The sequence below is a fragment of the Macrobrachium rosenbergii genome, chromosome 56 (assembly GCF_040412425.1).
Source record: "Macrobrachium rosenbergii isolate ZJJX-2024 chromosome 56, ASM4041242v1, whole genome shotgun sequence".
NCBI lineage: Eukaryota > Metazoa > Arthropoda > Malacostraca > Decapoda > Palaemonidae > Macrobrachium > Macrobrachium rosenbergii.
The window spans coordinates 11,226,649-11,249,301 of record NC_089796.1 but is presented as its reverse complement, the minus strand read 5'-3'; the positions used below and the strand labels follow the sequence as shown (position 1 = coordinate 11,249,301).

Sequence of the window (22,653 nt, the reverse complement as noted above, 5' to 3'; positions counted from 1 at the left end):
TTTTTGTGTCTTCGGTGATTTAGTTTTTGGTTGCTAGATTGAAAATGAAGACTATGGTCACATTCAGTCATTTATTTATGATCTGGCTTTTAGGGGAGTTCCACTTTCTTTTGTCATCTCTCATGTTTATGCTTAATACATTTTGCATAATTAAGATTTTTTATTCCACCCTGTGACATTTTTTACTTTTAACCTTTCTTCATTTAATGATTCACTCCCTCCGTAATGCTGCACCTTTCCTCTTCACAGACACATCCCATCGCCTCTCTTTTCCTCTGTGTTCCCTTGAGTCCTGAACCAAGCCAGGGCATGAAGCTGCCCATCCCATCACTCCTCACGCCGGTGACTTTACCGCAATTCTTCCAGTTGTTGATGATTTAAAAGCCCTCAAACTTGCCATCATTATTACTTTAAAATAAAACCTTGAAACCATTAATAATTTAAATCATAAATGTTTTAACGTATTAACGCTTTGAAATAACTAAACATTATTATTATAATAATTGCGGTTTCACCAAATAAATCCATTATAATCAATAATATATTCAATAAGCAGTGCGCTAAACAGATCTACTTACTGTAATCATTATTGCTTTTAAATCATAATGAATGTAAATCCTTATTATCTCCTTAAAACATTAGTGTTTTAAAATCATCGCTGTAATAAATCCTGAGTTATTTAGATCATTAAAACTTTCATATCATTATTGTATTAAACTCGGCATTTCTTTAAATAATTAGATTGGGCCCATTAAAGTTTTATAAACCGCTGACAGTGTGCCTTGCTTGACGCACTTTATAGGATACTTAAGGTACTTGAGGTACTTTTCAGCGTCTGTTGGGCCTCCCAATTGCAGTGCTTTGTGTCCTTTACTTTTCATCCTTTTTTTGCCCATTTTCTTGGGTTTCTTATTAAGCTGTCCATCTTCTTGGACTCTTCCTGGTTCCATTTATCTCCTTAGGGTTCAGAATAACAATTTCCAGCGAGCCTATGAGAGTCGTGAAATGACTCAGTGGTCTGTTGGGATTTAATTAATAATAATAATAATAATACACACACACACACACACACAATAATTATTATTATTATTATTACATATTATTATTATTATTGTTTATTAATATTATTATTATTACGAGCTTATGCATGCCATGCACACTGGAACTCGGCGCTGCTGTCCCATACCCTCCTGATCTCTGCCTCCCTGCCCACACCAAGGGCGGACAAACCTGTTTGCAGGTGGGTGGCATGTGCTTGTCATATCTACCTGGGACGGTCACCCAGGGGAGGACAACAAGATCAGATCCACTGGTTATTATTATTATTATTATTATTATTATTACTATTATGATTATTATTATTATTATTATCATTATTATTATTATTGTTTTGGAAGACTCTCTTTAAGGCAAACTTTGTTGAAGAGAATGGACTGTGTGCCGTTGAGCATATATATATATAGCACCTTCTCAACTTAGCACTCATGTTTCTTCGTTACATCAGGTATATATAAATTATAAATCAGCTGTTCGAAGTTCATTTATTATCCGGACGCTTCGGTAGTCCTCGCTACCATCGAAATGGAGGGTGAATGGCGCTAAATGTACGTGCTGGGGACATTTTTGCCCGAAAACGGGTCTACAAATAATAAAAGAACTTGGGACAGCTGCTTTATAATTTGCCCGTTGAAAGGAAGACACTTGAGAAGGCGAAATATAAGCTTAACGGAATACGGAGTGCCATTCTTTCCAATAATAAGTAAAAAATGCGCCGAAGTCTTCGGCGCAATCGAGTTTTCTGTACAGCGTATAATCAACGCCACCGAAAATAGATCTAACTTTCGGTAGTCTCGGTATAATGCTGCATGAGCCGCGACCAATGAAACTTTCAACTACGGCCCTGTGGTTGCCTGTCCTATAGCGTTGCCAGACGCACGACCATGGCAAACTTTAACCTTAAATAAAATAAAAACTACTGAGGGTAGAGGGCTGCAATTTGGTATGTTTGATGGTTGGAGGGTGGATGATCAACATACCAGTTTGCAGCCCTCTAGCCTCAGTAGTTTTAAGATCTGATGTCGGACGGACAGACAAATAGCCATCTCAATAGTTTTCTTTTGCATAAAACTCATAATAATAATAATTATTATTGTTATTATTACTTTTACTATTATTATAACTTTTATTATTGTATGCCTTTGCACATTATTACTTTTTTGGGCTTCCTTGCTCGAGGTTTTACCTTTTGTTGAAGTTTACGTGATTAATTAATATTGACGCCAATTCTCATTTAGTGCTGTTATTTTATGGTATTTTTTAGTCATATGTTAGTTATTAATATTAATTATCCGATAAGTCAACTATCAATGTTTTCATTTGCTTGCACGCTTTGCATAACAAGCATTTTAAACACAGCATCCAAGTTTTTGAAGCCTTGTAAATAAATTTTTTAAAATGAATATCTCATTATTTTGATGTCTCATTTATTTACATATCAATATTCATCGGTTGAACTCATCATTATGTTAAATAGTCATTGTGTTCCCCTGCAGATTTAACTAAAAAATTAATTTTAATCTATAATAATAAAATCCGAGTGGATCTTTCTTGTTTTTCAGCCCCGGGTGGGGGCGGGGTTGGAAGAAGATTATGAGGGGAGGGGAGACATGACACATCCACCCTCCTCCTGCAAACCTGTATGTCCACCCCGGCTGGGACTGGGTACGTAGGGGATTGGGAGGGTAGGGGAGACACGACACATCCACCCTCCTCCAGCAAACCTGTTTGTCCACACCGGGTGAGGGTGGAGTAGGAAGGGGATCGGGAGGGTAAGGGAGACATGACGGGCAGCGCTGGGTTCCAGCGCAGCGTAGTGCGCGCCATCAAACTCGTTTTATAATAATCGTGGATTCTATCACTTTATCGTTATTCTTATTCATTTATTTGCAGTTATCTTATGTTTATTCTGTGTCTTACTTTTTTACGGTGTCGAACCATCGTCTTTGCGACGCAATATTCTGTAAAGTAATCAGTCAGTCACTTACCTTTTTCTCATCATTCGTAATAAATTCCTTATAATTTGGATTGCAGTTATTTGTAGTTAACCTTTTTTCCATCATGCATTGACTTCCTCTGTCCGTCTTCCCAGTTCCCTACGGTGTCAGTGACCTTGGTTGTTGTGACGCCAGAGAATTTGTGATAAGGCAGCCTCCACTCCATCTTTATCCCAATTCCCCCTTTCCTCTGTTATTATACTTTTCTCCCTCTCTCTTCCTTTCTTTTTGTACTTTCCTCCATTCCTCCATTATTGAAGTTTCGTCTTTCATGCTTTAGTTCATTTTTCCTTGTTCCTCCCAGATTCTAATGTCCTCCTCTTGTCCGTTATTCCATTGTCTTCAAATTCTCTCATTTCCATTTCCAAAACCACTCCATTATTCGGGTTTTGGGCAATCTCCCTTATTCCAACACCCACTCCTCCTCCTCCCTCTCCCCTTCCTCTGCCCTACCCCTCCCCCCTTCCCCTTCCCCTCCATCTCCCCTCCTCCTCCTAACCTCCCCTCCCCAACTTCCCTCCTCCCCTTCCGCTTCCCCTCCCTTCCTCTGCTTCCTCCCTTCCCGCTTCCCCCCTCCCCCTTCCGCTTCCCCTCCTCCTCCCCTTCCTCCTCCCTTCCACTCCCCCTCCCCTCCCCTTCCACTTCCCCTCCCCCTTCCGCTTCCCCCTTCCTCCCTCCCCTCCCCTCCCTTCCCTACCCTCCCCTCCCCTCCCCTCACCTCCCCTCCACTTCCACTTCACTCCCACTTCCCTCCCCTTCCACCTCCCCTCCTCCCATCCCCATCCCCTCCCCCCTCCCCTCCTCCCCTCCCCTTCCCCATCTCCCTCTCCCACTCCTTCCCCCCAAACACAAACCAGATTTTCTCCATTTCCAATCTTTCCCACCAAAGCCTGATAAAGTCGTCATCCGGGCGACCGCTGAGGCGTTACAATGTGACCTCGTCGGTTTAGACTTCGGTTCGCATTACAGGTCATTTCGGGTCACAGGTCAAACCGAAGACGGCGTCTCGGGCTACCTATATAGTTGCCTCCCGTTATCTCTCTCTCTCTCTCTTCTCTCTCTCTCTCTCTCAATGTTTTTCCCATAGTAATGAAGCCGGTCTTAGATATTTTTTGTTTATATATATATATATATATATATATATATATATATATATATATATATATATATATATATATATATATATATATATAGTGAGTAGACTTTTAGTTAGAATATTCTCTCTCTCTCTCTCTCTCTCTCTCTCTCTCTCTCTCTCTCTCTCTCTCTCTCTCTCTCTCTCTGTCGTTTGGAGCTCCCGTTCAAAGGACCTTCGCTGCAGGAGGTCGTCCTCGTTGTGGGCAACTTTGGGGTTCATTTAGGGAATTCTGGATGTCTTTATTCATGTTTGTGACCAAGAGGGAGCCAGACTTAAGGTTAAAAGGGGGAGGGGCGTTAACGATGATAATATTAATTAATGATAATAATAATGGCATTGCGGTAATGCTAATTCTTTTCCATGAAATACCGGTAAGGGATTAGTTACATTGCAGATTTACATGATTAACAGTCATTATTATTATTATTATTATTATTATTATTATTATTATTATTATTATTATTATTATTATTATTATTGTTATTATTAGCAACAGCTTGGGTGTAGCCGATTATTATTATAACATTTTATCTCGCGTATCTAAATTTTGTTTATTAAACAGTTTTTACATTGTCTATCCCTGTATGTAGCTCTGAACTGAAATAAAGGATATTATTATTATTATTATTATTATTATTATTATTATTATTATTATTATTATTATTATTATGCTTGAAATTTGATGCCTCAGAATTTCACGTCTCTTAAGGTACCCGCTGATTTCTAGAGCCTAATCTCAACCATCAGTATTGTTTGAAAGTATCATTGTATACTTTAACAGAGAGCAGAAATAAGCTAGAAAATAAACGTAGTAAGTCTTTTCTAAGCATCGATATTTATGAACAAAGATGGCGCCCTTGGGAACAGATCAGTGTTGCTCGTGAATTCAGTCTTTTTTTAGTTTTTTGTAAAAGAAAACTATTGAGATGGCTTTGTCTGTCCATCCGCACACACTGAACACATACATAGACAACAGACAGACAGACAGGTACACGCACATACATACACCACACACATATATACACATATACATATATATACATATGTATACATATACATATATATACATATATATGTATATGCATTATATAAAGTATAAATGGTTGAGAATGTGTTTTTAATCATTTTTGTGTTTTGATAAATGCATATTTGTTGAAATACGTAACTGATTATTTTTAATTATCAGTGGAATTTCAGAGGTCCTGTGCGTCTCACGTTATTATAAGCGATGATGAAGTCGTCATTTCTGCGTCATTGTAGTGGCGTTTATTATCATTATATAACATTTTACTGTTGTTTATCATCATTTCCTGACGTTATGCTTCTGTATGTCATCCTCTTGTTTACATTCAGTGTTGTCTGCTATCCTTATGATGAATTTTGCCGTTGTCATCATTCTTGTTACCACATCATAAGGTGCGCCATTCCTTTTGATGCCATCCTAATTATTTGTGTATGCTTTTTTTAGGATATTTTTAGGAGTTATGCTTTTATGACACGTTTCTATTACTCGGAATACTGTTTGATGACAGTGTACCGTTATCTTCTGTCACTTCTTTCTAATGAACACCATATTCTTTGGAAGCTTGAATTTCAAGCTATGTCACTTCTTTCTAATGAACACCATATTCTTTGGAAGCTTGAATTTCAAACTGTGTCACTTCTTTCTAATGAACACCATATTCTTTGGAAGCTTGAATTTCAAGCTAATGGCTCCTGTGGACTTGTTCCATATGAATAGGGTCCATCTTCTTAATAATAATAATAATAATAATAATAATAATAATAATACAATAATAATAATAATAATAATAATAATACACACAATAATATTAATAGTTTTAGTGGGTCCACAATAATATAGTTGTTAAAGGCTGGTGTAAAATTTATAAACGGTTTCGAACCCGACTCTGGGTTCATCTTCAGTGTAGGGTTTGAAAGCTTTTATAAATTTGACACGAGCCTTTAGCAGTTATATTATTGTGGACGCTTTAGAACATTTATGAAGTCTCGTGATAGAGAGTTTTTCTCCCAAGTAATAATAATACTAAAAAAGAAGTCAGCACCGCCATTGATGTCGGTATTTGAGGACAGAATGTTCAACTGGCATCTTTATCTAGCACCATATTTGAGATGAAATATATATTTCCTTATTGTATAATTCCATGATGTATCCATTTTTTTTTTTTAGTAATTTCATAAGTTACCATGAAGGTGATAGAGCATTTTGTCAGTATAGGGGTGCACTGTAGCCATTACTAAGAGTCCTTCGCAGCGTCCCTTCGGCCCCTAGCTGCAACCCCTTTCATTACTTTAACTTCACCTTCATACGTATTCTCTTTCTTCTTCTTACTATCCACCCTCTCCTAACAATTATTTCATAGTGGAACTGCGAGGTTTTCCTCCTGTTACACCTTTCAAACCTACCTACTCTCAATTTCGCCTCCAGCGCTTAATGATCTAATAGGTCCCAACGCTTGGCCTTAGGCCAAAACTCTATATTCCATTTCATTCCAATAGTAACAGAGTAACTATAGGTAAATGTTAATATCAAGAGTTGAAAAGATATATTTGAAGAAAACAAACCTTTCAGTTCTCTTGTGCTCACCAGGTCTCGAACCTGGGACCTTCTGTGTGTTAGACAGATGTGATAACCACTACACCATGAGCACTTATAGCTTACGAAAGAGGCTATTATTATTATTATTATTATTATTATTATTATTATTATTATTATTATTATTATTATTATTATTATTATTATTATTATTATTAAATTTTGAGTAAATTTTGGGTAATGTAAACTTTCCATCTTTTAGAGTTTGAAGGTAATTAAGAGATTCTGCTAAAACATTGGCTTAATGTTAGATAGGTACGCATAATATGAAAACATATTAATTTCTACTAATTTAGGTTATTTTCATTGTTTAATATTGGTAGGAAGCAATTAACACTGATTATTAAATATTGGTATGAAGCAATTAACACTGATTATTAATATTTATATCCATTCTTGGGCGACAGCTGCTTGCACTTGCTTGGTTAGTATGAATGTGTAGCATTATGAATAATAATAATAATAATAATAATAATAATAATAATAATAATAATAATAATAATAATAATAATAAATACCACTGTAACATCAGAAGTAATAATGACGCGTTATTGGTTATTATAAGTAATGATGGTAATGAAGCAACAGGAGAAGCAATGTTAAAATGTGTTCATGAAGTTAACAGTATTGATTACTCCATTTTAATGATAATGTTAAAACAAATTTAAATTCGTCGACTGTTGTCATCTCATTCCTCTTAATGTTGAAAAATGATAATGGTGGTGGCGAAAGTAATATTGATTTTGATGGTAAAAATAATTTAGTAATAATATTATAATTTCATTGAGGATAGGGAGTATTCCTTGTGGTGTATCTGAATAAGAATCGTGTTTGTCTGACACAGACACAGAAAATGTCGCAGGGGCGTTTTCCTTCAACGAGGGTTCATTGATGAACGTTTTCTCAACCCTGTTGCATTGATGAACGTTTTTCCTTTGGCACTGTGCAATGATGAACCGGTTTTTTCTCTAAGTTTTTTGAATTAGGAAGGTTTTTTCCTCAAGCATGTTAGATGTAAAAATATTTTTCGTCAAACATGTTGCTTTGAGGAACCTTTCACTTTAAATCTCCTGCACTGGTGAACGTTTTTCCTTATACCCGTGGCTTTAAGGAACGTTTTTCCTCATACCTGTGGCTTTGGGGAACGTATTTCTCAACCATGCAGCATTGATTAACGTTTTCTCCTCAGTTCTGTTGGATGGGAGAACATTTTCCTCAATGAACGGTTTCTCTCAAGTCTTTTCCATTGAGGAACGTTTTCCCTAATCCTTTTGCCCTGAAGAACGTTTATCCGCAATCATGTGGCATCGAGGAATATTTTCCTCAATCCTGCTGCTCTGAGGAACGTTTTTCATCATACCTGTTGCATTGACGAACGTTTTTGCTCAATTATGTAGCACTAATGAACGTTTATCCCTAATCCTTTTGGACTGAGGAACGTTTTTTCCAATCCTGTTGCACTGAGGAACGTTTTTCCTCATACCTGTTGCACTGACGAACGTTTTCCCCAATCCTTTTGCACCGAGGAACGTTTTTCCCAATCCTGTTGCATTGACGAACGTTTTTGCTCATTCATGTGGCACTGGTGAACGTTTTCCCCAGTAATTTTGCGCTGAGGAACGTTTTCCCCAAGCCTTTTGCACTGAGGAACGTTTTCCCAATCCTTTTGCCCTGAGGAACGTTTTCCCCAATCCTTTTGCACTGATGAACGTTTATCCCTAATGCTTTCGCAATGATGAACGTTTTTTCCCAATCCTGTTGCATAGAGGAACGTTTTTTTCTCATACCTGTTACATTGACGAACGTTTTTCCTGGATTATGTAGCTCTGATAAACGTTTTCCATAAAGCATGTAGCGTTTAGAAGCGTTTCGCGTTTCCCCTGAAGTCTGTTTCATGGAGCTTTTTTTTTCCGCTAAAGTCGGTTGCACTGACGAACATTTTTTTTCTCGAGCTTGCGGCACTGAAGAACTTTTTCCACCTCAAGCCTCTTGTACTGGGGAACGTTTCCGCTTAGCCCTGTAGCTCTGAGGAACGTTTCCCTTGAGGTGTGTTGCTCTGAGGAAACTTCGTCCCCTGAGCCTGTAGTACTGAGAAGTATTTTCCCTCAAACCTGTTGCTTTGAGGAGCGTTTTCTCTCAAGCATTTAGCATTGAGGAACGTTTGCCTTCTAGTCTGTTTCATCGAGGAAAGCGTCTCAGTATCTTTCTTCTCAATTTGACATTTCTGATGAAAGACTTGTTATTGTTTTATTCCATTTGATGTTTGGGACTACTGATATTCCATCGCCAGAATGTCTTATGTCCCTTATTCTTGACTATTTGCTAGTTTGTTCATGAGTGTATATTGGTCTTATAAAACATGAATATACAAATAAGTGTACATACTCATGTGCATGCAGAATGCCTATGTCCCTTGTTCTTGAGTACTTGCTAGTTTGTTCGTGAGTGTATATTGGTCTTTATAAAACATAAATGTACAAATGTGTGTACTTAATCGTGTTCATGCATTTTACACTTTTATGTTTGCGAGCATTATACTATACGCATATTTCTCTTCAAAGGGCAAATATTAGAGACCGTTTAAGACATTTCCATTCATATTTTTATTCAGCAGGTTTAGCGAATTACTAAATCATCTCCCTGTGGCTGATGTAAGTTTCGTCTGCTACATATTCATTTAAGTTTCATTGTACTTTGTTTATTTTCGTTGTTACGAACAAAATAGCAAGTGATGTCTCATTCTTCCTGTTATTTTTATACACAGTTTCACATTTTATCCCAGCCCAAAAACCTTTCTAATTCCTCATCGTTTTTATCACTTTTCTTTTTTAATATTTCTTTGATTCTGTTGCTCAGTAAGTCAGGACTTAACCAGTTGCTGAGAGAGAGAGAGAGAGAGAGAGAGAGAGAGAGAGAGAGAGAGAGAGAGAGAGAGAGAGAGAGAGAGGTACATTCCATCAGTCAAGATCGAGGGACGCTTACGCTTGCTTATTATTCAGGACTAATTTTATCGAATTTTCTTGATGACCCTATTTGTTGTGACGCCAGCTTGTAGTATGAAATTGGTCACTTCTGAACTCTCTCTTTGCGACTTTCTGTCTTCGTATTCTCGGTTTTAAAGGAGGTATGTTAATAATAATAATAATAATAATAATAATAATAATAATAATAATAATAATAATAATAATAACAAACAGTCGAAACTGTGCCGTTCATAGCATGTAGAATGAAAGTACCTTGGTCCTAGCTTCGGGACGGTACGTAACGTCCATAGGGTCCTGACTTGCAGTCGTGACCCTCTCTTACTTTACCGTCGTAATGTTAACGAGGTTAAGAGTTGGTAGTACTTTTCTGTTTCTGATCGTGTGACGTAGCCGAATATCTCGAGAATGGATGAACGGCTTTGAATGAGTCAGGATGAATACACTCGTCGAAAGACATCCTTAATGTGATTAGTAGTGAGAGGTTCAATGCAGACCCGGAGATTTATCGACATCGAAACCATCTCTCCCATTATTTATTTATTTTTTTTTGCCAGTTATTGGTACGAGTTCATTTGTCACCTCCGTATTTTACTCGTGCTAAACTTTTTCGCTTTTTTAAATTATGGTACACTGTTAATTATTTACTTTCCTCATCTGGAAGGATAACATTGTTCCTTGGGTAATATAATAAAACTAATGTTTATTTGTTTATAATGTTCAGAATACTATTGAAAAATGGTCACTGAGGATAATAAATTATCTAATTTGAAATAAAGACTGATATTACTTTCAATTTGTTTTTAGCATCGACAGCCCCCAAAGAAGCTCATGCAAAAGTTTTATTCCTTTTTTGAGACATTTCAGACTCCTAGTACCCTGGCCTTTCTCTCTCTCTCTCTCTCTCTCTCTCTCTCTCTCTCTCTCTCTGTTTCGTCGGGGTGAGTTCGAACAAATTAATATTTCTCCTGGAAACGGAAACGAAGACACATTCCAGGTGAACGTAGCAACCTGGAATCACAGCCTCGGCCAACTTCTCAGCAGAGATCCCAGTCGCTAAGAGACTCTATTTGATTGTGTTGGAAGACATCAAACGCCGGTGTGTATAATGCGGTTAGCCGAGATCCTTAGTTATCACCCTTGTTTCTAGATGGCGCTGATGCAGAAGACGCTTGCAACTTGTATAGAGCAGTTGGGGATTTGGGGGGAGATCGTATAGAACAACTGGGGGAAGGGGTAGGATCTTATAGAATTGGGGAATAGGGGGAGAGGGGAGTGTGAGGTAAGTTGACAGGGTTGAAGAACTTGTTAACGGGTGGTGGGTAATGGGGGGAGGGAGGGTTTCGGGGTATCTCTGGAGGGAGACTCCCAGCGAGAGAGAGAGAGAGAGAGAAAGGGGTTTCCGCAAGCTCTTTCCAGTTGACACAGTACACACACTCAACACTCGTCCCTCTTCAATATGAACAACCCAGTCGTTTATACCCACACCAATTTCCTGCCATGTTGCCCGAGGGATGTGTGTCAACTCATGCTTCGTCGCCCTTCCCGCCAACTTTGCTAGGCGAAATGAGCGCCTGTGGCGGTGGCGGGGACGAACTATCGGCACTTCAAAGAAAACGGCAATATGAACTCCAGAAATGTTTCGTTGGGAAATGGATGAACTGACGACGAGAGAGAGAGAGAGAGAGAGAGAGAGAGAGAGAGAGAGAGAGAGAGAGAGAAAGGAGAAAGATCGTATAGGTTGTGGTTTGATTTCGTTGTTGGGGTGCAACACCTATGGGAGGAAAAAAAAGCTTCATCCAGACGCTGTTAAAATAAAAAATGAAAATAAAAAAAAAAACGCGACACGACTACAACGGAAATTTGATGTTTCCATGATTTAAATGCTGGCTGGAAAACTTAGGAAGTATTCTCTCTCTCTAGAACCTGTAGTTCCTTCCATCTTAAAAAAAAATGGGGGGAAAAAAAGAAAGCGGGGAGGGAGGGGGTCGAAAAGCGACTAGAAAGTTTGGCCGAACGTAGAAAACGCGAATCCGAAAAGGAGTTCGTCGCTTGTTTGCCAAATAGTGACACCTTTTGAAGTGGTCAGAAATAAACAGTATAGCGCTGTGGGCTGCAGGCGAGCCTTTATTACACAACTTTGAACTTTGATGAACTTGTACGCTCAATAGTGTTGGGCAATGCATCACTGCTCTCTCTCTCGTCAACAACATTTCTTCTCGTCTGCATCCTGTAATTGTTGAAGGACTATTTTTGTCTGTGATTTTTTCTGCTTATGAACAGTTGAATATACAGGACTTTACTTACTCTCTCTCTCTCTCTCTCTCTCTCTCTCTCTCTCTCTCGTCAACATTTTTCTCTTCAGTATCCAGTAATGTTGAAGGATTATTTGTCCGGATTTTTCTTCGTGTCTTACGGCTGCTTATGAATATAGTTTGAAAATACAGGAACTTTCTCTCTCTCTCTCTTCTCTCTCTCACACATACACACACACATACACACACACACACACACACACACACACACACACAGCAGTGCTTTCTTCATCCTTTGTGTCTTTAATTATTAAAGGATGAAAACAATTATTTTTTTGTCAGAATTAACTTTTTTATTTTGCCTGAAGACTGCCAGTGGAATTTTTTGGAAAATGACAAAAGTTCTCTCTCTCTCTCTCTCTCTCTCTCTCTCTCTCTCTCTCTCTCTCTTACAGAAACGGACAGGTGCTGTCTCAAGATCTTGTGTGCATGTTCAACCAAATATATATATATATATATATATATATATATATATATATATATATATATATATATATTATATATATTATATATATTATATATATATATATATTATATATATATATATATATATATATATATATATATATATATATATATGAGTGTGTATGTCTGGTAAAAAAAGATAGAGAGGGCGAATGGAACTTAGTGGCAAATCGTTGTATTTTGAGGCTCATTAATTCATGTTTCAGCCGTTAAATACTTGGGAAATCAGATATAAAACTGAAAACGGCTGTCCCATATTTCAGACATAAATAATACGTTCAGAAGATCAGAAGACATCAAACATTTTATCCTAAGAAGTGGAATGTTATCCAAAATAAAAACTTTTTTCAAGAGTTGTGGAAGATAATTTGCCTTATAAAAAAGTGTTTTATAGTTTATTGCTTGTTCTTGAGGAAGCTATTTTATCCAGAGTTATATTCTTCCTTAGACCAGGTATGCCCAGTTGTTGCAATGAGATAATTAGCGTTCATTTACTTTAATTGCTGCCTTAAATTTTGATTTTTGTTATCCATGACTTTTATAGACTGTAACTATTTTTTGTATAGGGCAGAGTAAATTTTAAAATCTACAATACTTAATTTACTAGGGCTTTAGTCTTGTTTAGATTCGTGATTTGTTTGAAAAATTAATAGTTAAATCAATAAAAAGAAAAATAATAGTTACGGAGATAATGTGGATGTCGTTTTGTAAAAAGATAAATGCAAACAAATTTGGCTTTATAATCTTCAACACATTATTTTTAAAACTATTAAGATTCAGTCTAATTCATGTTGCTTTTATATCTAGCAAGAATAATTGTACTCATGTTCATTTGCCACCCCACTCTCTCTCTTTGTAATCAGATTTAACTAAATTACCGATTGTTATATGATCTTCCTAAACGCTATTGAAGTAGTGGCTCTCTCTCTCTCTCTCTCTCTCTCTCTCTCTCTCTCTCTCTCTCTCTCTCTCTCTCTCTCTCTCTCTCTTCATTTGTAACCAGATTAATTGCATCGTTCATGTTGACATTATTTTCCTTCTTTCGAAGTCGCTGCTCTTTTCGAAATCTTCCTCTTTCTTTCTTTCTCTCTCTCTCTTTCTAACCCTTTCACCTCCCTCCCCTCTTCCCCTCCCGCAGCCCCCGGACAACCTCCAAACAATCACCCTCCCACCAAAGTTCTCTCATAAGACATTTAATTGCTAGTTGAAGTTTGCGAAAAATCCAACAATAGGTCGTCATTAACACACAAAGTTACCTAATCACTGTGAGTGTTAATTGGCACAGATCCTGCACCACTACCTTCTCCTCCCCTTCCCATCCCTCCCCTTCCCCCATTCTTTCTTCCCTCGCATCCCATTCCTACACCCCTCCTCCCCATCCTGTCTTTACATCCCCTGTCACCGATTGTTGTACATTTTCCCCTGCTCCCTTTATCATTCTGCCCCACCACTCTCTCTCTCTCTCTCTCTCTCTCTTTACTCGAGAGAATTCATCTTTATCTTTCAACCCTCGTTCATTTAATGAATCATCATTATTTCTCTCTCTCTCTCTCTCTCTCTCTCCCCTTTGAGGGACCTTTTCGTAGTTGGCGTTATATAACTGACACTTGCAGATAAAAATTAATTGATCTGATTAGCTTTACGTCCTGTTTAGACGCGCATTACCTTTGTTTACTCTGGTTCCCTAGAGTCTGTAGTGATCTTTCTGAGCAAGAGCCCGTGCTTTATTAAGCCAGTTTAATAAAACTACAGAAAAAAAAAATTTTTTCCTGAGAATTCCATTTTTAAACTTTCGGCCTTCCTCTGCTTGGCATGTTTTATCATGCACATTAGGAACAATTTATTGCAATGCATATATTTTCATTTTGTGGTCAGTATTTGGATGGGTTACCACCAGACGCCATAGGCACTTAACCCGCAGTGAACCCTTCGTGGGGGCCAATGCATTAGCTTGCAATATCGGCTGTAAAATCAGCAATCTTTAGGATTTGGGTGGTATAGGAAATGGGCCAAAGTGAGACCTGAGGAACTGATTATAGAGGGGGAGAGTGTCGCTTTTAGCGGTTTTATATGATAAACTTTTTTTCACGCGCAAAATCATTCACGTGAATGACTTGTCACCTACTTAATCCGTTGTTATGGCTACACTTTGACTTTCGTTATGTAAAAATTCCCTGTTTCTCACAATAACAACACACATTTTCTCTCCTTACCACCTGTCCTTCCCTCCTGCTGAGCCTTGTCCTACAGTCCATGGCCGCCCTTCCCTGCACTGTTTATTATCCTAGAAGACTTATGTTTGCAGCGACTCTTCTATGTTTGTCTGGCTGTCTTTTAAACAGAAACTAATCATTAGAAATGAGCCTGAAACCGAATCTGGATCTAGTGCCCCGAAAGCTTCTTCTTTTTTTTTTTTCCTAGGAAGTGAGATCCTTATATCCTTCGTCAAAAGGTATTAACATTTCCTTAGTCCTTCTTCCCGTCTTTAAATCTTCAGCTGCAAAGCCGTATGGACAGAGTCAACAGACGATAAACCGATGAGGGCACCCAAGGAATTCTGTTTCTCCGGAAACTGATCAGTTAACCATATCACTTGGCTTCAGTATTTTAACCTGTCTGTCTGTACAAAAATAAATTGTATTTGCCGTACATACCAGACACAGTTTGCCGTGACATTCATGGAAGTAGGCTGGCGAATGACGCAAGTTGCACGGTATGGCAATCCCACGATGCGCAATTTATGCTTTAAATTTTTTGGCGCAGTGCTAAAAACTGTGCAAAATTTTGATCGTTTAGCCATCCTTAGAGCTGGCTAAAATGTATTGTCCTTCATGCCAGGGGCACGGTGAGTGTTCAGTTCCTATGGTCACTTATGTGTAGTTAGCTTGGGCTCCTTCGATAAAGGCGAAGGTCACCCAATTCACTAAAATGCCCGCTTTTTTGTTCAGATGTAGACTGGTTAGGGCGAGGTCACCAGCTCCGTACCTCTATCTCGTTAGGCGCCGGAAACATGTCTAATGACCTCCATAACTTTAGGGTGAAGGGGTATGGTGTTATCACAGCTATGTGACATAATTATAATGAAGGTTAAACAGATATAAAATTGCACGGGAACTTCCACGTAAATAGAGAGTGCATCATTAATATGTAGCGAGAGACAACAGGAATAAAACAAATAAAAAATGCGCCGAAGTTTCTTCGGCGCAATCGAGTTTTCTGTACAGCATATAATGCTGCATGAAACTTTCTGCCACGGTCCATGAAAATTTTAGCCGCGGCCCATGAAACTTTCAGCCACTGCCCAGTGGTGGTCTGTGTTATTGGCACCTATAGCGGTGCCAGGCGCGCGATCATGGCTAACTTTAACCTTAAATCAAATAAAAACTACTGAGGCTAGAAGGCTGCAATTTGGTGTGTTTGATGATTGGATGGTAGGTGATCAACATGCCAATTTGCAGCCCTCTAGCCTCAGTAGTTTTTAAGAGCACTAAAATGTTGATTTTCAAATATAAAGTCCTGAAGTCGAGTTCATGGAGAAGAATAGAGTACCACGGTTATTAATGGAAGAGGTTGTGAGAAGATATCAGTCATTGGTGGATCCAGGTGGTGAATGTCACGATGTCACGTCTACGAAAACTCAAAGGACTTTATACTTAACTTACCTTCGCTAGTCACTGGAAAGTTACCTATTACCAATTCCATCGGGAAACTTCCCCGAGTTATCTTCCCCCCGCCCCCTCCTCTTAACCCCCTCCGCCATACGCCTTTATAAAGTTTTTTTTTTCTCTAGATAAATAAAAGTCGCCAGAAGGGAACCTGCCACCTTCAGAACCAATGAACCAATAATAATACACACACACACACACACACACACATTACACACACAATAATGGCCAATAATAATAATATTTCATATTTCAATATGAAGAGGGGCCAGATAAACAGAACAGCATTATTATTATTATTATTATTATTATTATTATTATTATTATTATTATTATTATGAAAATATGAATTTTGAAATGTGTTTTCAAACATACCTCAAAACATATTTTACAACACCCGTCAAAATTCATTGAAAAACGCGTTTAATTCTTGTCGAAATGTTCATGTATACAGCAAATTATATTCAACTTAGACTCGTCATAGCATAGTTTTTTAGCTTTTTGCTCAGATTTTCAGTAGGAATTTGGCCGACAGACGGATTGATTTTATACGTGAAAATGGCGTTGCAGCAACTTGATCATTCTCCTCAAGTGGTTCCGTACGTGGTAACAAGGTCGATGGAGTCAACTAAATACCGGGCGTTAGGTGACTTGCGTTGTTATGGCAACACTTTTCAGTCGAGGAAGCTGTCGTCGTTGGAGCTGAACAATTGCCTCTGTGTGTACGTGTGTGTGTGTGTGTGTCTTTAAGAATTGAAGAATATAAGGAGAACGCATGTAAATATATTAGATTCTCTCTCTCTCTCTCTCTCTCTCTCTCTCTCTCTCTCTCTTCTCTTCTTCTCTCTCTGTGGCCTGGACGAGTAATTCCATCCACAGAAGGGTAGAACATTTTATAGTGTAGTAACTCAGGGGTCTCTCTCTCTCTCTCTCTCTCTCTCTCTCTCTGGCTCTAGACGATACTCCCATCCACAGAACAGAAGGGTAGAAACAATTTCAGTGTAGTAATCTCTCTCTCTCTCTCTCTCTCTCTTCTCTCTCTCTCTCTCTCTCTCTCTCTCTCTCCTAGACGAGGTAATTCCCATCCACAGAAGATTAGAACAATTTACAGTGTAGTAATCTTTGCTCTCTCTCTCTCTCTCTCTCTCTCTCTCTCTCTCTCTCTCTCTCTCTCTCTCTCAAAATTGAAGTTTCCACCAGAACAACTTCTACAGGTGAACACATGAAAAAATATTTGAGATTCTCTCTCTTTTTTCTCCCCATCCCCAGTAACTGAACACTTTTCACTTGAACAACTTCTTCAGGTAAACACATGTAAAAATATTTCAAAAATTCTCTTCTCTCTCTCTCTCTCTCTCTCTCTCTCTCTCTCTCTCTCTCTCTCTCTCTCTCTCCACATTGGTAACTTTTGACGGTGTAAGTTTCCACAAGAATTAGGCATAGAGACATTTTTTGATATTTTGCCAAACTTGATAAATATTTACAAACGCTGGTCAGATCAGGTCCGTCTCTGTTTTTATGTTTTTTTTTTTTACCGACAATGATCATTCTTTTGCAAGTATGAGTGATTTTTATTGTTCAATATGACTCAAGGTTTAGGCGGCTAACTATTGCTATAAATCCAAATTTTGTTCTTCGAGGTTAGAGCTTCGACAATGGCATTACGCGTGACGTTGATAAAGGAACAAAATTCAACCATACTATCCGTGCAGCTACCCTCCTTCCCTTTTCATAGAGTAAGTGCATCCGCGCACACACACACACACATGGCTGACAAAAATCAATTGGTTAGGATGATTTCAAATATTTGCCAAAATTCTACGAGTTCAGTTCTGGTACACCTGAGTACAAAATTTGCCTATGCCCCATAATTTAAGAGTAGCAATTCAGTTAAGGCATCGGTTCATCTTCTTTTAATACTAGGTATCCACATTTTCATCCAAGATGATATGAGCAATTGTTTGAAAGGGCTAAAACTCAACAAAACGCGTCTAGAAATGAAACAGGCGAGATGAAAGGAAAGACAGCACAATGTCCTCCTAAGAGCCTTGCAAACAAGTGCACTCACATCCAGCGTAGCCTCTTCTCTTGCCTTCCTCCCCCTCCCCCCCGCCCTCAATCCTCCCTCACCCCTCTCCTCCAAGCGCGTCCACCGGAGACGAAAAGACAGACGAATGAATAATTAATTCAGAAATCCCGAAAATCATTGGGCGCTGCAGGAGAGGAGAGGAGAGGAGAGGAGAGGGGACTTTTTGCGAAAGTCAACCAAGGGAGAGACCCTGGAATTCCGAATGGAGATTTCAGATCGGGCGAAAGATGGGGATCGCGTCGCTCGCTCCTCTTCGAATTCCCGTATTTTTCTCCGGCGTATTTTCGTTTCGTGAATAATTTTTTTTTTTTTCAGTTTAATATTCATTGTTTTATTTTTTTACATAATTTATTTTTCGAATGGGTCTTTGATGCTTTGCCTTATTAGTTGGGCCTCTGATGATTTGGTTTGAAAATCTTGCGTTTAAATGCACTGGTATTTTTTTTAATACTTTTTTTCAGTGTACTATTCATTGTTTTTCCTTAAATATTTTTTTTTTTCACATGGGTTCTCGATGCTTTGCTTTGTTAATTGGCACTCTCATGATTGGGTCTGAAAATTTTCTATTTAGTCTGTTGGTGTGAATTGTGCATCAGATGCAGTTTAGTATCTAATTCGTTGGTTTACAAATAGTACCTCAAATGCAGTTATCAATAAGTTGTGTATTTGAGGCATTGTGATACTTTGTCTGTTAATTCACTGGCTTGTCACTTAGGCTATGCCTCAAGTGCAATATTTTAATAATTTCACTTGCAATGGTATAAATTGTATAAAATACATCAGTGGTACAATCTACTCCAGCGAATTAGTTATACTGTAATTAATATCAGTTTACTTTCGTATCAGTTATATCTGTTTCCTTTGAGCGAATTTTACCCGTAATGCATTTGCATGAATTGTGCTTGAGATACAGCGGTTTATAAACCGAGCTGTTCTGCCTTACTGTGAACCATAACTCTTTCGAATTGGCGTGAACTATAACTCGAATTGATTTACATAAATTGTAATTACAATTAATTATACGAAATTTCTGTAAACCGTCTCGTTTGTGGATATAAATTTAACCAGTAATTTATTTTTTGTCATTTACGTCTCCAAAATACTATAATATTAATTGGGCATCGGATACACTGGTATAAATTGCACCTCTGATATCTACTAATTTATCAACTGATTGTTAGGAATTCCCACCGGAAGCTTTTTGGTCGAGTCGAGCTGAGACTGGAGGTATAACCTTTGCAACGGCACCTCCTATCTCCTTTTCACTTTTCGTTTCTTAGTTATTTATATTTATCTGTTTATCTTTTCACTTCTTTCCAGATGTTCTGGAGAAATTCTCTCTTTTTTTGCATTCTATTCTGAGGCTCTTTTAGGATAAGTAAATAAAATAAATTTGTATGTGTAGTGAACTCTATGGCCGCATTTCGTACCTCCATTGTACTGGTAAAAGACTTCGTTCTCTGGGATCCGTACCGTAAGCTCTCGACGATATCTTTTATTTTGGATATTTCCTGACAGAAAAAAGTAAATGTTTTGCCGCTTTCAAAGGAGCCATTCGAACTCGGGGCATTGCTTTTATTAGAGGAAGACCTCGCAGTGAGGAAACGACAAAGAGGCAAAATTACTTAGAAGAAGAAGAAGAAGAAGAAGAAAGAGGAAAAGTCGAAGATGACGGCAGCTATATTACGAGTAGGAGGATGAGGGCGAGGAGGAGAAAAATGGGGATTTGGGATTTTGTGTGGCAAGAAAACGCTGAGCATGTAATAGGATTTAATGTGGCCTTGTGTACCCAAAGTCTCAAGACAGATTCCCTCCATGCCACATCAGTTTTGGTTTCCTGTATCGGCGGCAGATGTCGCGGTTGTCTACACCTCTTGATTGATCACTGGTTTCGGTTTTCCCGGTTTGACCTACGATCCATTTTACTTTTCTCTCCGAATTCTGGAGCCCGAGTCCTTTTAGTTATTTTACGCTGAATATACGTTAATTGACGCTAAATCAAATTAGGTGAAGTAGTAATGACATGCATTTGAATAATTCAGTCGCCACCATTACGAGTCGAAGTCGTAACGCATGGAATCGGATGCGTCAGTGTCAATGAGAATGAATGATTTCGAAACAGAGTTTTTGAAAAACAGGGCCTCGGTTGGAGTGAGGGGTTAAGGGAGGTTGGGGGGGGGGGTTATACAGGGGATGGGGTTGGTGAGGGCGGGTTACAGGGGATGGGGGTGGTGAGGGGGGGTTACAGGGAAGTGGGAGGGGGAGGGGGGTCCTGTGAGTCTGAGTGTTAGAGTAACTAAGAGGGATTTAAGAAACGAATTTGAATTCTGGGTCATCATTTTGTTTGTAAATAGACTTAGGAATCTGGGAAGGGAGAAGAGAGAGAGAAATGAGAAATCAAGATATTTCAGGACGAAGCAGGGTTAGCTGAATAAGAAAATTAGCGGAGTTGTTAAGATGTTTTGTGAACACATTTTGTTTGGTTCCAATGAATTGTTTAGAGGTTAATTTTAGTTTAAGATTATTTACAACATTTTGTGTTCACGGTTAATAGCTTTCATCGGTGAAACCATTTTTGTGTGGACTCTCTCTCTCTCTCTCTCTCTCTCTCTCTCTCTCTCTCTCTCTCTCTCTCTCTCTCTCTCTCTCTCTCTCTCTCTGTATGTGTAATTCTTTGTCTTCTCTTTAACTTGTTTCTTTACTTGCTTACGTGTTCCTCCACGAAAACATTTTGGTTAATTTCTCTCTCTCTCTCTCTCTCTCTCTCTTCTCTCTCTCTCTTCTAATTTGTTTCTTTAACTTGTTTCTTTACTTTGCTTGTTCCTCCACGAAAACATTTTCTCCTTAATCTCTCTCTCTCTCTCTCTCTCTCTCTCTCTCTCTCTCTCTCTTTAACTTTTCTCCTTAACTTTTCTCCTTTTTTCTCATGCTAATGTTTCTTCATCTACGAAAGAATCTCTGTTTTTCACTTTTGCTGTAAAGACATAATAAAAGATAACACCTGGTTTCCACATGGGCTCTTCTATTCGGTTGGTTGGTCACTCCAAGTTATTTTCAGTTTTTTATTTTTTTTTCCTTTTCATGAGCTTAAGATCCAGACAGTATTTACACGGATTTTAAAACTGTTTACGTTTGGTAGAGGCTGAATGTTGTGCATCTGTGTGTGTGTACTCTCTCTCTCTCTCTCTCTCTCTCTCTCTCTCTCTCTCTCTCTCTCTCTCTCTCTCTCTCTCTCTATTTCGTTGATTATTGGGTTCATTGTTATCCTGTTGTTTTTGGATATTTAGTTATTTCAGTTTGTATTCCAGAAAATTTCACTTCTCTTGATCTGGTTTTTATTTACTGAAATATTATTATTATTATTATTATTATTATTATTATTATTATTATTATTATTATTATTATTATTATCATTATTATTATTAAAGAACAAACCAAAAGACTATTAACGCGAAATACAAACATCTAAAGAACAGTTTTTTGGCAACTTTCATTATGCAGGTTTATAGGTTATATTTTGTTCGTTATGAATGATTGTTTAATTTTAATAAAAATAATTAAATTAATAATGATAGTGAACAATAACTACATATGTTTAAAATTCATGACACTTGCAGAACATTTAGGTATACATTTATCCAACTAACAGATGTTGATCTGCATGACATGTTGGTTTCTTATTGATACGCTAGAGATATGTTAAAGTCTACGTGAACGACTTTACACCCTTCAACGAACCTCTCGTATGCTTGCTAACAAGTAAAATATTAATCATGATAATATCAGTGTTTAAGTGTTCTTGTGTTTATGAGAAACCGAGATTTGACGAATTATTGGTTTCAGTTTTCTGTAAAAGAAAACTATTGAGATTCCTATTTGCCTGTCTGTCCGCACTTTTTCTCTCTGCCCTCAGAACTTGAAAACTTCTGAGGCTAGAGGGCTGCAAATTGTAATGTTGATCATCCACCCTCCAGTCATCAACCATACCAAATTGCAGCCCTCTAGCCTCAGTAGTTTTTATTTTAAAGGTTAAAGTTAGCCATGATCGTGCGTCTGGCACCGCTATAAGTGCGAACAACACAGGCCATCACCGGGCCGTGGGTGAAAGTTTCATACAGCATTATACGCTGCACAGAAAACTCGATTGCGCCATTTTACTTGTTGTTCTTGTAGTTTCTTGTTGGCTGATATCCAAACTATTCCTGTAGTGGAGGAATCCTCTCTCTCTCTTGTGGCGAAAGAAAATTTGAATGATACAAAGTATTTGGCTATTTGCGTCCTCGTATTTCTGAAAGTTAGTCTTGAATGATACACAGTATCTGGGTAATTG

General features: G+C 38.1%; 1 long non-coding RNA gene and 1 other non-coding gene across 4 annotated transcripts in view; one reads left to right on the top strand and one right to left on the bottom strand.

Moving 5' to 3' along the window:
* The window catches only part of LOC136836390 (uncharacterized), a 467,691-nt gene that overhangs the window by 44,475 nt on the left and 400,563 nt on the right, over window positions 1-22,653 (top strand). The window lies entirely within an intron of this gene.
* On the bottom strand, window positions 6,791-6,863 carry TRNAV-AAC (transfer RNA valine (anticodon AAC)). The gene has a single exon. It is a non-coding gene; the product is annotated as a tRNA-Val (tRNA).